The following is a 14,497-nucleotide window of genomic DNA, read 5'->3' on the forward strand; positions in this document are numbered from 1 at the left end:
CAGAACTTGCAGCGCAGGCTTACATTACGAAATTTGCAAAGATAGGGGAACTCTGTAATAAAACTATTCGGCAGAACCTAGGGCGCAGAGCAGTTCATTTTATATCGAAAACCGACCCAAGGGGGGATATATATAGCAGGAGCTGTTCGGGTTTCACATTTTGTAGGGTTCAAGACATGTCGCCTACTTAACACACGCCAATCACCGCCAGCACTGGCGTATTGCTTGCACTGGTAAATACGTCCGCGAACTGGAGCCGACGTATTTTGCCTTCTGCCATTTTGGCACGTTCAAAACTCTTCACTAAACTGCAAGTCACTTCCTTACTCCGTGGGCTCAACGTCACCAATACGTCTGGCTGCTTGACCGTTAATTGCCCAAATAGAACGTATACGTCGACTACTTCCAGCGGTACCCCTTCGACCCGACGACTCCCGTCGTCATATCGCTGGGGGAACGCCTTACAAAGAGGGCAACATTGGGCCTCTTCGATTTTCCACTTCTGGCTCCCCGCGGGCTGCCCGCGGGTAGTCCGAGGATTCCCCGAAGCCATAGGGATACACGGGAAAATCGAATGTTGGACTGCTTCTCGGGGAGTCCGCGGTGAGCCCGAGACTGTAAATCGAAGAGGCCCATTGCTACTTTCTTACACATCCAGGCATCGGCTCCATTCCGCCTGCGATATCACCGTAGGTGTTCTGGCACGGCCTCCGCGATCGGCTGCCGGCGGCGCGCCGTTGCTCGCCGCCGGCAGCCGATCACGGAGGCCGTGGTTCTGGGGGAATGGTTGAGCGTGGCGCCACTAAATAAGTGTCGCTAGTTGGCCGGCTGCGAGCAACAAGAACACAGAAAGGAAGACGCGTGGGAGGAAAGTACGTCGCTAATTCCCCTTCCGGGAGCGGGACTGCGTTCACAAAGCGGTGACCGCCTTCTGAATTGGTCATGGCAGCGAGGACGGCGGCGACACCAAGTTTGTTCATCCTCGACCAGAAGGAAATAAGAACCGAAAGAACAAAGATAGACAGGTGGAAACACTGAAACGGGCTTACAGCTCGCAAAAAAAGACATTAATTTCCTCCAGAAACGTAGTCAGGAGTTCAGATAACATCGCTCCGGCCGAGGTGCCACCAAAGAATGTCTTTTCTGCCGGAAGCCGTGGGCAGTCGGCATCAGAGGAAAATATGGTACGGGACTAATTTTCCTTGGACACCGCGTGTCAAGCCACGAAAGATGGGGAGCGCAGAGGCGGAGAAGCAGAAATAAATAAGGAAGAGGTAACACACCGCGTGACCGGAGGCCCAGTTTGTTAACGCAGGAGGGCGATGCTAACATAGTCTGAAACACTCTGCGTGCTCCGAGAGTTGTCTTCTAAGACGGGAACCATGTTTCCGGTTTATGCAAACACAGTCAGGGCCACGTGTTCTGTCGCAACCGTGGGGAATGAGGCGGAAAAAGGGGGAAAGAGAATTTGGTCAGGCCAGACAGGAAATTGACGCGTGCACGCGCCCATGTGTGCGCCAGCGGTGGCCTGATGGGAAATTGCGAGACTGCGTCCTGGGCCAGACTCGCCGAGCCGTTAACCGCCAAAGAAGCCTAGCAGGGGCACTTTCGGCGGGCTTGTCAGTCAACACTGATCAACCAGCCGCGGAACCCAATTTAGCCAACGCCAAATGGCCGAGAGCGTGCGTGCCGCCGCTCGATTAAGCGCACTGCTGCTTCCGGCAAAGTGACGAGGCTGAGGAGGCTCGGGAGGAGAAGAAAATTGGCCGTGTGCTTGCTTGCTCTGCCGCAAATGACGTCGAACGATGATGGCGTTGCTGGTGCCCCTGCCACGTAACGCTTCCTCTCTCCCTATTGTACCCCCTCTTACTCCCATTCACCTTCATCTGTCCCTCTCTCAATCCATCCCCTCCTCATTTCTGTTCGATACTCCTCTTCCTGTACACCCACACTGCCTTTCTCTCCTCCGTTTCCTCTCCAATCTCTTCCCTCATTCTCCTTATTCTCCCCCTCATACGCCGTGTCCCCCTCGTGTTTTTCATTTACCCCTTCCATTCACCCACCCGCTACACTTCCGTTCCCCGCTCTCCTCTCATTCCTCTGAACATCACCCCTTCTTCCCCTCTGTCCACCCTACCCCTCATATTGACCCCCTGATATCGCGCTCTTCCCCCTGCACATCACCATTACCTTCCGACTCTTCCTCTTTCCGTCCCCCTTCTACTACACTGTTTATGTGTCCTCTTCCTCTTCTATTCCCCGCGCTCTCGTTATTCCACTTTCCTTTCTCACCTCCCCCCCCCCGTTACATTACTTTTTCCCTCAGCAAACACTTTCCCACAAACTCCCGGTGGATAAAGTAACCCACTAATGACTAGGTTTACCAGTAACATTTCTGGCTGATACGAGTGACAGACCGACCGACCGACCAAAATTTTAACGTTTAGGTTGCCCAAGATATACTACTACTACGACTACTACTACTACTGCTACTACTAATGCTTCTACTACTACCTACTACTACTACTGCTTCCACTACTACTACTGCTAATACTAATGCTTATACTACTACTACTACTACTACTACTACTACTACTACTACTACTACTACTACTACTACTACTACTACTACTACTACTACTACTACTACTACTACTACTACTACTAATCCTTATACTACTACTACTACTACTTCCACTACTACTACTACTACTAATGCTTCTAGTACTACTACTGCTTCCACTACTACTACTACTACTACTACTACTGCTACTGCTACTGCCCCTACTAAGGCTTCTACTACTACTACTGCTACTGCTACTGCCCCTACTAAGGCTTCTACTACTACTACTACTGCTTCCACTACTACCACTACTACTACTACAGCTACAACTACAACTACTATACTACTACTACCGCTGCTGCTGCTACTACAACTACTACTACTACAGCTACAACTACAACTACTATAGTACTACTACCGCTGCTGCTGCTACTACAACTACTACTACTACTACTAGTGCTACTGCTATTACTACTAGTACTGCTACTACTGCTACTACTGCTACGATAATGGGGTTTGGAAATGAGGGGCTCGTTAGGAAACACAGACAGAAATGCCTAACGAGCCCCTATTTCCTAGCGAGCCCCTAATTTCCAAACCCTATTATCTTGCGAAAGCTTAGTGGGGGCCTCGGTTCTGGCAGCCTTGATGCCAAGGTAGCATAAGAGGGTTTCCCGCCTGTTACCCGCTTATGACAGGCTGTAGACATTCGCGTCACGCCCCGGGGGTTGAAAAGAAGGTTCCCTTCTCCCTGTGTAGTCTCAGTGGCGCTGGCTACCACCCTCAAGCGTCAGATACAGTTGTAGTAAAAATATAAATACCACAGAAAGTGAAGGAGAACACAGTCGCCCAGATAGCCGAATTGGTAAGGCATTCAAGATCTAATCGAAAGGCGTGGGTTCGGTCCCCACTCTGGGCACGTGTTTTTCTTTCTTTCTCACGTAGTTAATAAAAAAAAATGTAACATCCCTAACGGTAAAAATAGTCTAACCATTCCCCTATGCCTTCTTTGGCGTTGTAGACTGCCGGCATTTTTCTCTCTCCTAATTTCCTAACCGTATATATATATATATATATATATATATATATATACGGTTAGGAAATGAGGGGCGCGTTGAGGAAATACAGAAAGATAGGTCGGCAGTCTTCAACGCCTAAGGAGGCATAGGGGAATGATTAGGCAATTTTTTACGACGGTTAGTGAGGTTAACATTTTTTTAAAGTTACGTAACAAGGAAAGAAAGAAAGAAAAACACGCGCCCAGAGTGGGGACCGAACCCATGCCTTTCGATTAGATATCGAATGCCTTACCAATTCGGCTATCTGGGCGACTGTGTTATCCTTCACTTTCTGGGTTATTTATTTACTACAACTGTATGTGACGCCTAAGGGTGGTAGTTAAATTTCGCCTCTCCATCTTCTTGGCGAGCTGATGGAGGCGAAATAGGGATGTTCTTTTGATGCGCGAGCCGAGAGCACGATCTCGACTCGCTCCGATGACCGACGACCGATGCTTGGAGCGGGTGAGGGATGAGGACTGCCTTCCTTGCTGGATATTAGGTTTATTTACATTATTTACATGACTCCAAGTTTACATCACGTCAGAGTGACGGTTACATTGTCACTCTGACAGCAGCAGCCTGTTCGGCCGAGATCTATACTAAACTAGATCCCCTCTCGACCGACCCTCGACAAAACCCAACACTCCGGTTTTGATACGAAAAACCCCGCCTCCAAGAAGGGGGCGTACAAGAAAGAGAGAAAAAAACCCTTCAAACAATTAATAGAAACCATTGATTGGCCACAGGAACCAGCCAATCACACACATGTCCCCACCTGCGGTCACGTGACCTAACCCTCTCTCTTATGCACTCAAAGTGCGTTTCCTACGCACGCTGTTACACCCGGCCAGAAAATACAGGACATCTGCGGCCTTAAGTAAACCATCCATTACGTTAAGCGGGCGGCATCTGCACAAACAACAGCCAAGCCGAGGGCCCGGAGCGGTCCTCGCGCGGCTGACCTCCCTCCGCGCGGCGCCTCCCGCGACGCCCCCATTGTCCCGCGACGCGCGGGCAATGAGGGTTGCTAATTCCCTCCCAGACGAAGGGGCGCCGCCGCCCACCTGGACAGACCACGGGGAGAGACGCTGCCAGCCGAGGCGACCATCGTCGAGGCGAACGACCCGTCGACGAAGAGCGCCCGCCGCGGGAATCGAAGATTTTCCAAACTTACACGGCGCGCGCTTTCAACACTAAGAGATACGATCATCTGGCCTCCCGTCAGCTTGTTATGCCGAATGACCCAGCCACCTCCGGCGCGACAGAGGTACTCAGGCTAATCGCCCCCATCCTTTGACGCACAAAAGGACGGGCACAAAACACGCTCTCCGCGGCTCCGAACTTGGCGTCCGTGCGGCTACATGAAAGGGACACGGAATAGCCGCAACCAGCGTACGCGACGCCGAACATGAGCCCCCGGCGGCTTTCCTTAATTAAATGAGAAGCCCGAACATAACACCTCCGCACTAAGAATGTTGTCCGTACACTAGCTGTACGTACAACATTAACTCTCACTGCACGTTATGTCTTACTGCAGAGCCAGAACTAAAAAAAAACACTCAAGCCGTTACGCGAGTACAATACAAATTACAATACAGTACAACAATACAAAATTAACCCGGTACGCACCAACCCAACCAGCACAAAGAGCCGGCCAACTGCACCAAAAACGGATACGACACGGCATACTCAGTGCCTTGGCCTAGCCATGGCTTGCGCAACATCAAACAATAAACGAAAGCGCTCAGCTACAAGGCCCGTTAGAACAAACTCGCGGCACCCTCTACCATTAAAGGCAACAAACCCCCCGAAGGGTATAAATGTTCGAACTTGACAACTGAATGAATGACACCATCCATTCTTAAACGTTAAGCGCATGCAGGAACATTCTTTCACTCTAAGGAAAGAAAAAAAAAATGCACCCGAACAAACCCAAACGTACCAAACGAGGCTACTCCTGTACCAATAACAAAACGTTAAAAGAAAGTTCTCTTCACGCACTCGCGGACGCCGGTTATTTTGGGATGCGACACAGATTGTTCGTCCCTGTTGCGGTTCACTAGCTGTCCACATTCGATGTACTGAAAGTTCATTTTTCAGTACTTCAAACACTAGTTCGCACACAAGCGCCACAAGGGGGCCCTACTTGCACATTCCATGGCCCACCATGACCACATGCCAACGGGCGCAAATAAAGGAATGCACTCGCCATTGTACCCAGAGGTAAACTCCCTACCGTGCTGTAACCGCGGCTCTGCTTCACAAGAAGACAGCGTTAAAACCGCCAAACTACGCTGCTCGCAAATTACACGCCTTACGACAGCTGAACGCAACCAACACATGCACAAACAAAAAAAAAACTAACAACAAGGGGGAGAACTACAGTACAGGGACAACTAAGAATAACGCTCGTCGGAGCGATCCCTACGCACACACAGCAAAACACGCTAACAACAAAGTGTGCGCCAAACAACACTGAACTGTTCTATCTAGCACCGTACACTATTCAGCGCAAACGCCCCTTTCCACGGCGGCACACACCGACCGTCGCACGGAAGCTGATTCCGTTTCATGCGCCACCAGCTGATCCTACACGAACCCTGGTTCGGCTCGCGGTGTCCTGTGCACCCGGGAGAGAAGGAACACCCTACTCGGCGGTAGCGCGTACGACGGTGTCGCACCTGCGCCGCCACACCTGCCGCCGCCTTCGGCGTTCTCGGGCGTGTCGGAATCGACCTACGCTCAGGACGCCGCGGACCCCCTGCGCATTCATGCTTCGCGCACGGAAGCTCCACAATTAGGCGCGCCATTCCGCTGCCCTTGCATGACCCCTGCGCCTCCTCTGCCTCCTCCGAGATGAGCATGCTTTCTGCAGCTTCGCTCGATCTCTGCATTAGCTCATCCTCGGCGCATGGGGCGGTGCTGCTCTCGACAATTCCCTGCGCGACCACGGCAACATTTCCCGCCGCCACCGGAAGAATTGCAGCAGCTAAGACTTCCGTCTCGCGAGATTCTATGATCTCATCTGTAGCAGTGGGGACGCTAACGTGTTTCACAACAACTGGGGTGGCTCCGGCCACCTCCACTACATTCCCACTCTCCTCATCCCGTGGCGCTCGAAGCGCCCACGAGGGAACAAAAACCGTGAAAACATTGGCGTCCTCTTCGAGGCCACCAATCTTGCAAAGCTTCGCTTTTTCATAAGCGATCTCCGCTCGCCCTTGGGCTAATTGAGCGCTAAGCTCTTCAGCTGCCCATGCGGACGGGCTACCCGCGCCCCGGCTACTCGCTCCTTGCTTTTTCTAAAGCGTGCTGGACATTTTTGAGAGCTATCTCCGCTCTCAACTCCTCAATCTCGAGCACAATGGCACTAACCTTTCGGTCGGTGCCGCGACACCCCGTTAGCATAGTGGCCATGGTGAACCCGGAGAAAGTAAGTCAGGGCCCACCTGTGCCCGCTCCGGGTTCGGCCGGGTCGCAGTGTCGCTGGTGCAGCAGCTCGTGGACCCGATAAGCCGCTCTCGCCGCTGGGATGGGGCCGTGCTCTCTGGGCCAGAGCCCACGAGGCCTCCCGCTGAGGTGTCGCCCCGTTGAACCGCGGCTTACGCCGCCCTGGGCCAGAGCCCACGAGGCCTCCCGCTGAGGTGTCGCCCCGTTGAACCGCGGCTTACGCCGCCCTGGGCCGAAGCCCACGAGGCCTCCCGCTGAGGTGTCGCCCCGTTGCCGTTAAATCGCGGCTGCTGCCGCACTGAGCCGAAACTCACGAGGCCTCCCGCTGAGGTGTCGCCCCGTCGATGCTTGGAGTCTGGCTCGTCTTTGGTCGGAGCAGAACCTTGCTTTGAAGGAGTCTCTCCGGAATGCCCCACCAGCTCCAGCCGATGGTCGTGGTCATCCTGTCGACTGCGCCAGTTAGATTTCGCCTCTCCATCTTCTTGGCGAGCTGATGGAGGCGAAATAGGGATGTTCTTTTGATGCGCGAGCCGAGAGGACGATCTCGACTCGCTCCGATGACCGACGACCGATGCTTGGAGCGGGTGAGGGATGAGGACTGCCTTCCTTGCTGGATATTAGGTTTATTTACATTATTTACATGACTCCAAGTTTACATCACGTCAGAGTGACGGTTACATTGTCACTCTGACAGCAGCAGCCTGTTCGGCCGAGATCTATACTAAACTAGATCCCCTCTCGACCGACCCTCGACAAAACCCAACACTCCGGTTTTGATACGAAAAACCCCGCCTCCAAGAAGGGGGCGTACAAGAAAGAGAGAAAAAAACCCTTCAAACAATTAATAGAAACCATTGATTGGCCACAGGAACCAGCCAATCACACACATGTCCCCACCTGCGGTCACGTGACCTAACCCTCTCTCTTATGCACTCAAAGTGCGTTTCCTACGCATGCTGTTACACCCGGCCAGAAAATACAGGACATCTGCGGCCTTAAGTAAACCATCCATTACGTTAAGCGAGCGGCATCTGCACAAACAACAGCCAAGCCGAGGGCCCGGAGCGGTCCTCGCGCGGCTGACCTCCCTCCGCGCGGCGCCTCCCGCGACGCCCCCATTGTCCCGCGACGCGCGGGCAATGAGGGTTGCTAATTCCCTCCCAGACGAAGGGGCGCCGCCGCCCACCTGGACAGACCACGGGGAGAGACGCTGCCAGCCGAGGCGACCATTGTCGAGGCGAACGACCCGTAGACGAAGAGCGCCCGCCGCAGGAATCAAAGATTTTCCAAACTTACACGGCGCGCGCTTTCAACACTAAGAGATACGATCATCTGGCCTCCCGTCAGCTTGTTATGCCGAATGACCCAGCCACCTCCGGCGCGACAGAGGTACTCAGGCTAATCGCCCCCATCCTTTGACACACAAAAGGACGGGCACAAAACACGCTCTCCGCGGCTCCGAACTTGGCGTCCGTGCGGCTACATGAAAGGGACACGGAATAGCCGCAACCAGCGTACGCGACGCCGAACATGAGCCACCGGCGGCTTTCCTTAATTAAAGGAGCCATGAAGAGAAAACACAAGTTTGGTTCATTCGAAAGATTGCCTCGTTAGAACCATAACGACACCACTTATAACGCAAACTTCGCTCAAATAAGCTACATAATTAGGAAAAACGGGAATGGTCATGCGACCCACCAGCTCATTTCCCGCAACAGAACCTATGCCGTCACATGGGCTAAGCTCCGCGATTGGCGGAGGCCGGCAAAAGCAAACGCATGTTAGGCAGGGCTTACAGTTTGCATAGCGAGCTAAATGCCCGTGAAACATACTGCACATTCTTTTTATGACAAAGAACGGTGGAGTAAACGGTTGAAGTTCCGAACGAACACGCAAGCGTGTGCGCCAATGCGTACGAAACAACCGCCTGGCCGAGCTCGACATCTCGCCGTCGCGCAGACGAATTTTCGGGTTCGAGGCGCTCTGACCTTGGAGGAAAAATGCCGTAAACACCGCGCATTGACGCTCGTATCTTTCTGGTCGAAGCAGAGAGCTCGCGCGAACGGCTTTCCATACACGACACCGGCCAACTGGCATAAGCGATACTGCTACTGAAGTTGAACTATTATTAACCGTAATAAAAATACGGCACATACGTACCAGTCTGTATTCGTCCGTGGCGACGGCGCTGACGAGGCAGCGGTGCCGACGGCAGGGCGTTCGTCTGTTGTGGCTATCGCGGAATGGTCGCTTTCCCGTCCACCGCGTATCCCACAACTCTTGCTGCTCGTGCACTTAGAAGCGTTGAGCGTTCAAGTGGTGTGAGGTTGTTAAATGCAAGCCGGAGCTCCTCGGCGAGAGTTTTGTTCTCCGGATCAGGCGATTCCATGACTAGGGCTGCGGGTGCACTAGGTTTTACTAGCATTTTTAAAATGGCCGCCGTCTCGGTCGACTCCCGCTGTGGGTGCTATATGGAGTCGACATACTAAGTATCTGTTTCATGGACCGGCTCTATGACGCCATTGTAAACGTCACGGAATGTTCAATTTTAGCGGGAGATTTAAAATTTTGGCTTAAATTGCCTTATTTCTCAGTGAATAAAGCATCATTTGCTTCCGGGAAAGCGCTTGGGGTACTATGAAACACCTAATCTTTCGAATAAAACAAACTTTTGTTTTCTCTTCATGGCTCCTTTAAATGAGAAGCCCGAACATAACAGTGGTAGCCAGCGCCACTCTGACTATACGGGGAGAAGGGGACCTTCTTTTCAACCCCCGGGCCGTGACTCGAACGTCTACAGCCTGTCAGGAGCGGGTAACTGGCGGGAAACCCTTGTATGCTACCTTGGCATCAAGGCTGCAAGATCCGAGACGCTCGCTAAGATGTCGCATAATATGGTTAGGAAATGAGGGGCGCGTTGAGGAAATACAGAAAGATAGGTCGGCAGTCTTCAACGCCTAAGGAGGCATAGGGGAATGATTAGGCAATTTTTTACTACGGTTAGTGAGGTTAACATTTTTTTTAAAGTTACGTAACAAGGAAAGAAAGAAAGAAAAACACGCGCCCAGAGTGGGGACCGAACCCACGCCTTTCGATTAGATCTCGAATGCCTTACCAATTCGGCTATCTGGGCGACTGTGTTATCCTTCACTTTTGTGAAGGATCAACCTTTGTGAAAGTTTGGGACTGGACAGCCTAACAAAGTCAGTCAAGTCGGCAAGTGGACTCAGCTTGTGCGCATTCTTTTCGGCGAAGACCCACAAAGACGGCTGTCCTCTTCGGGTGATTGTTTCTGAAACGCGGTCGTGGCAAAACGTAATGGGAAGGTACCTGCAAAAAGGCTTGTCCCTCATCCCAATCGTGGACCCCTTTCTTGTAAAAAGAGCGCTAGCGGTATCCGAATTTTTCGACCAGGAAAACCAGGAAGGTCTAAGCGCCTTCTCGGTGGACGTGAAGGATCTTTATTATTCGATGCCACAAACGCTGCTTCTCGATGCGGTCAAGGATGGAATTGACGAGGGCGGAACCATTGGGTTCCAGAATTCTGTTGGCATCAGTGCGGATGACTTCGTCAGCATGTTGTCATTTTACCTGCAGTCCATGGTAGTGAAGTTCGATAATGAAGTATTCATCCAGAAGGATGGAGTGTGCATCGGTTCATGCCTGGCACCCGCACTCAGCAACCTCTTGTTGGCCCGCTTTGATCGAAGACTGGAGGCCCTCAAAGAATCAGACGTCGTGAAGGTGTTCCGCTTCGTGGATGATTTTTTGGTGGTGTACAAACAGGGTGACGACCAGGGGGCACAGGTGAAGCGGATATATGGGATATTTGCGTCGGTCTTGGATGTGTTTACCCTCACGAAGGAACTCCCTGAAGAAGGACGCCTCAGGTTTTTGGATCAGAGTCTCCTGTTCGCAAAAGACCACGTGTGCTGGAGGTACGAACCGCGTTCCCAAAAAAGTCTGCTCCCATTTTCGTCGGCGCATTCGAAATTGGTGAAGAGGGGTATCGCCATGACTGCACTAAGAAGCGCCCTGTTTCGTTCGTGCCCCCACCAGGCTCCAACAAGTTTTTATACCCAAGTGAGGCGGTTGGGGGCGGCAGGATTTCCGAACCAATGTCTGACGGCGGTAGCGGAAAGGCTCCTAGCCGAGTTTACTGGACGAAGGATTCGTAGGCAGAAAGAGCCGGAGCTAGTCAAGAAGAAGGTCGCAGTTATACCGTACATTCATGGCGTATCGCATCGCCTCAAGAAAGTAGGAAACCGGGCGGGCGTGAATGTGGTCTTCTCAGCAAAAACAAGTTGGGTAACTTGTGTGGCAAAGTGAATGCTGAGTCACATAATGATGATCGAAGAACGTGCACCAGTAATCATGCCACTCGCTTCACGGAGTGCACCAAAGAAGTTGGTTACGACATTCCCCTTCGTTGCGGTAGATCGTACATCGGGCAAACTGGAAGATGCGTGAATGACCGGCTGCGTGAACACGCCAACTCGATGAAAACACGCACGGGAAGCAACCTCGCTCTTCATTGCACATCATGCGGCTGTGTGCCCTTTCTGGATGACTGCGCCATTTTGAAGCGGTACAGAGATACAGACACGAGGGAGATTCACGAAGCGTTCGAGATTGCGGTGAAGAAAGAAAAATGCGTCAGCAAGCCGTCGGTGGCTTTAACACAAAAAGAGATAAATTACCTTAATGGGTAAACGTGTGGTTATAGATATGACAAGACGTTATTACGTTTTCTTATGGTTGTGTAAATCTTCTGTTTTTTGTGTATTTTTATGTGTGACAAGCGTATTTATAAGCGAGAAGCAATAAATTACGCTCAGTTGTTTGTCAGCGCTTGTCTGTGCTTCTTTCCTAGTCCTTGTCTTTTGCGCTGTTGTTTAAGATCAGAATGAACCAACTGGCCCCAGTCGAGACGCTAATTCCTTCGTAGAAACTGCGCTGTAACACTTCCCCGGGGCGAGACGAAGCTCACCGAGCGAGTTGAAGTTGTCGGGGTTGGCAAGGCTTCAGGCGGGCGACGTGAACAACTTGGGTCTTGCGGGATCGACGATCTTGCGACATCAGTTTAGCGATTTCATAATTTAGGTCGCTTAATTTTCGCACAACTACAAAGGGGCCGGTATAGGTTGATAAAAACTTCTGGCACAAACCACGTTTGCGTAGCGGCGTCCAGAGCCAGACAAGGTCACCGGTAAAGTACGAAGATGGTGCGTGTCGTCGGTCATATCGCGCCTTAGTCTTCGCCTGGGACGTCAATGTCCGTAGTCGGGCAAGGCTGCGCGCCTCTTCAGCACGACAGAGAGTCTGCGCTATAGAAACCTCTTCATGGTGAGAAAAGGGCAGGATGGGTTCGAGGAAGCTACTCGGCAGTCGCATGTATAAAAGAAAGAAAGGTGCGTATCCCGTGACCTCGTGCTTAGCGGTATTGTAAGCGTATGTGATAAAAGGTAATACATCGTCCCAGTTTTTGTGATCTGAGGATACTTACATGGCCAACATGTTTGTCAGTGTACGATTGGTTCGCTCAGTAAGGCCATTGGTTTGTGGGTGATATGACGTGCTGTGTCGGTACTGTGACCCACAGAGACGAAGGAGCTGTTCAACGATATCCGCTGTGAATTGTCGTCCGCGATCACTTATAACCACACGGGGGGCGCCATGGCGCAGTATGATGAAGTGCAGAAAAAAGTGTGCGACCTCGGAAGCTGTAGCAGAGCAGTCGTTTCCACATATCTTGTCAGGTAATCGACACAGACAATTATCCATCGATTCCCAGCTACCGACTTTGGAAACGGGCCGAGCAAGTCAACTCCTACTTTTTCAAAAGGTGACGTTGGTGGACGCACCGGGTGCAAATGCCCTGAAGGAAGAACTGTGGGATGCTTGTAGCGCTGGCATACCTGGCATCCGGCGACGTACTGCTTCGTCGTCTTCCAGAGGCGAGGCCAGTAGAAACGTTGACGGAGTCGGTAAAGCGTGCGGGCAAAGCCAAGATGTCCTGAGGTGACGTCGTCGTGCATAGCATGCAGGACAACAGGCCGGAGGCTCTCAGGCACGACAAGCACAAAACGGGCACCATCGGACGAATAATTCCGTCTCCAGAGCAAGCCATCTCGGACGACGAACGGTGAAGTCGATGCTTGAGACGCCTATGCGGAGACAAGAAATGGCTTCAAGCTGCTATCTTTTTGTTGCTCTTCCTGAAACACGAGTGCATTGGGGAGCGTGGTCGAGATGGAAGCTAAGGAATCGGTATGGTGTTCTTCCTCAAATAGCTGCGCTTGTTGAGGCAGGCGTGACAAACAGTCAGCGTCAGTGTGGCGGCGCCCGCTCTTGTAGACAACAGCGAAATCGAATTCCCGAAGCCGTAAAGACCAGCGAGCGAGTCGACCAGAGGGGTCGCGTAGTCCGACAAGCCAGCACAGGGAGTGATGGTCTGTCACAATGGTAAAATGACGTCCATAAATTTAGGGTCTGAACTTTTGAATGGCGAAAATCATCGCAAGGCATTCTAGTTCTGTCACAGTGTAGTTACGCTCTGCTTTCGAGAGGGTACGATTTGCGTAGGCGACAGCGCTATGCGCACCTCCATGCGGCTGGACCAGCACAGCCCCCAACACCGATGGCGCTGGCGTCTGAGTGGATCTCAATGGGGGCCGAGGGGTCCAAGTGACGCAACACAGGACCGGATGTCAACAAATGTTTCAACTCCGTGAAAGACGAGTCACATTCGGGAGTCCACACAAAGGGCGTGTCTTTACGAAGAAGAGCTGTGAGGGGACAGGCGATCTTGGCCAAGTCTTTGATAAACCGACGAAAGTACGAGCACAGTCCAAGGAAGCTCCGCAGGTCCTTAAGTGATCGGGGTTTTTGAATATCACGAACTGCAGCAATCTTTTGGGGGTCGGGCCTGATTCCATCGTGGTCAACAAGGAAGCCAAGCACAAGCGCCTGGCGCTCTCCGAAATGGCACTTCTTCGAGTTCAGGACCAGGCCAGTCTGTGCGATGCGCTGGAGAACATTAAGCCGCTGGTTATGCTCGTCGAACGTCCTGCCGAAAATTATGACGTCATCTAGATAACACATGCAGGCTTCCCACTTCAGGCCCCGCAGGACAGAGTCAATGAATCTTTCGAATGTTGCAGGCGCGTTGCACAGGCCAAACGGCATAACATTAAATACGAACAAGCCATCTGGTGTGACGAATGCCGTCTTCTCCTTGTCGTCCGGGTGCATAGGAATCTGCCAGTAGCCCGATCTAAGATCAACCGACGAAAAGTAGGAAGCAGAATGCAGACAATCGATGGCGTCGTCAATCCGCGGAAGTGGGTAGACATCCTTCTTCGTCACATTATTAAGTTTACGGTAGTCAACGCAAAATCGCCACGTGTTGTCCTTCTTTCGG

The sequence above is a fragment of the Haemaphysalis longicornis genome, unplaced genomic scaffold (assembly GCF_048455015.1).
Source record: "Haemaphysalis longicornis isolate Haplotype H1 unplaced genomic scaffold, Haemaphysalis longicornis Haplotype H1 scaffold_1, whole genome shotgun sequence".
Taxonomy (NCBI): Eukaryota; Metazoa; Arthropoda; class Arachnida; order Ixodida; family Ixodidae; genus Haemaphysalis; species Haemaphysalis longicornis.